Source organism: Falco rusticolus, chromosome 12 (assembly GCF_015220075.1).
Source record: "Falco rusticolus isolate bFalRus1 chromosome 12, bFalRus1.pri, whole genome shotgun sequence".
NCBI lineage: Eukaryota > Metazoa > Chordata > Aves > Falconiformes > Falconidae > Falco > Falco rusticolus.
This window is the reverse complement of record NC_051198.1, coordinates 12221619-12224189: the sequence shown is the minus strand read 5'-3', so window position 1 is coordinate 12224189 and position 2571 is coordinate 12221619.

Sequence of the window (2571 nt, the reverse complement as noted above, 5' to 3'; positions counted from 1 at the left end):
AAGCAAAGCAAAACAAGGAATTCATTCACCATTTCCCACTGGCAGGCAGGTGTTCAGCCATCCCCAGGAAAACAGGGCTGCACCATGCATAATGCTTACTTGGGAAAACTAACACCAAATGTGTGTCCCCACCACCCCTTCTTCCCCCAACCTATATATATTCAGCATGATGTCATACGGTATGAAATATCCCCAGTTTGGGTCAGCTGTCCTAGCTGTGTCCCCTCCCAATTTCCCATGTTGTTCCAGCCCTTTCACATTGGCAGGGCCTGAGAAACCAAAAAGTCCTTGACTTGGTATAAACATCACCTGGCAACAACCAAAACCATCAGTGTACATTGTTCTCACACCAAATCCAACACAACAGCATTGCATCAGCTACTAAGAAGAAAATTAACAGTATCCCAGCTGAAACCAGGACACTTAACCTTTAAATGCCACTGAGACCCATCACCAGAAACCACCAGGATAGCTCCTATAGAGCTTCACCGCATGCAAGGCAAAAAGTAGCTAGAAAGTATTTCCATATTCCGGCATTTTGCAAAGCTTTTAGGTATTATACGCATAACTTTTACATAAAACTAACGGGAAAAAAAAAGAATTTGCTGGGTTTCTTGAGTTAGTGGCTTTTTACTCTTGACTGTTTTAAAGCCAAAGTGTGGTTTAAAACCATTTTTAAAAACTGATGTAAAGAAAGCATCAGCATGGAAGAGATGTCCAAAAACCAAGCAAGTTACTTTTCCTCCTCTTGCTCAGCTGCTTTTACTTATTTCAGCTGGTGAAACCAAGCACTTGATGCAGGTGTCTGATACTAACACATGAAAACATGGTTTTCCTTTTAATCAAGAAACAGAACACATTTGGGATAACAGTATATTCCTTATAATCTACTTGGATGCAACCTACAATACAAAACTAGAGGGGAAATGCCAATGTATGCATCAGTTTTGTAGTTACTGTAAAGCAAGCGCAGCTCTGTGCCTCTCCAAGTGTCACCAAGTCTGTTGCTTAGAGTAGCGAGTTGGAACCGGTTGAGCATCCATTGCCTCCACCATTACTGTGTTTTGCTCCCACCAAAGCAGATCTGCAGTCTGCTAGGCATCTTCAAAGATTAAATTCTTATCCCACGATACTTACAATTGAATTAAGGTCACTGATGAACATTATCAAGCTTATAAGAGAAGGGGGAGGACTGGCCAACGGTAATGGAAAATAAGGCAGTCTTCGTATTAGCTTGTGCCTGTTTTGACAATTGCCATAACCAAGCGTGTTTCCTGAGCCTGTGTAGCGGTGCAGTCACGCAGAAAATGTCAAGGTGTCAATAGAACTGCACCCAACCACTCCCAGCAGAAATACCTCATTACATTACCATATGGACCCCCACCCATCAGCCTGCTGCTCTTTGCTGCTGCTGCAAGTAGTATGCTCCAAGTAGCGCGTTATGTTCTAGCAAATACATTCCCAAAAAAACACAGGCAAAATTTCATCCAAGTCTTCGAAAATTGACTGGCTCTTCAAATAAAAGCCCTCCAGCCAGTCACGCCATGCCTCCAGCCCTCATGCCATCTAGCTAGTCATAAAATACAAATCTAAATGAATGGAAGTTCTCCCAGTTTCTAAACAAGATTCAAAGGCTCAGGAGATTGGGAAATGGAAAATTTTATCAGAACCTTCATTTCTCTGAATTTGTTTCTTTCTATCTCTAGCCCATTTCATTCAGGCAAACACTCTTCCTCCTCCTCGCCGGAGACAGCCACCAGCATGAGGTAAGAGAAACCTTTCACACTTCACTGCGAGAATCAAACCGCCATACTCGCTGGCCCGTAGTAGGGTGCTCAGGTGAGGAGGGCGCGGAGGCGGGAAGCAGCTCCTCCCTATGGCGTCAGCCCAGCTCCTGGCCATCACGGCACGGACATTTGCTCACAAGTTCCGTGAGCCGAAGGCTCAGGCACGGCACCCCCTCACCAAGGTGCCACAGACCGCTCCCGCACACACTTCTGCTTAAGGACAACCGCCGCGCCGGTCAGCCCCGCAGCACCGCGCCTGTATGACCCCACAACACTTTGCTTTTGGCTTCCCCGTACAGGCTGCCGTCACGGCAGGCATGCCTGCGGCGAGGCCCACCACTCACAGGCTGGCTCCCGAGGCCCACCGCCAGCGGGAGGCCCTCCGACGGCCTCCCGGGCCAAGCTCCCTCCCCGCCGCCTTCGCGCCCTGCCCGCCCTCCCGGCCCGGAGGGGCAGCGCGGCGGGAGGCCCAGAGGCCGGCAGCAAAGCAGTCGCCTGCGAACGGCGGAGCGCGGAAGCAACAGCAGCAGCAGCAGCAGCAGCAGCCGCCGCCGCCGCCGCCGCCGCCGCCGCCGCCGCCGCCGCCGCCGCCCCCCCCCCCCCCCCGCCGAGCTCACGGCGGCCGCAGCCCGCCCCGCCACACGTGACCGGGGCCCAGCGTCCGCCATTTTGTACGGGCGTCCCCAAGCAACGCCCCCCGCCCCCCGGCCCTCCCCGGCCCGGGCTCACCCCGCCCCCCCCAACCCCCCGCCCGCCGGGCCCGGGGTGCCTGGCTCGGGAGCGC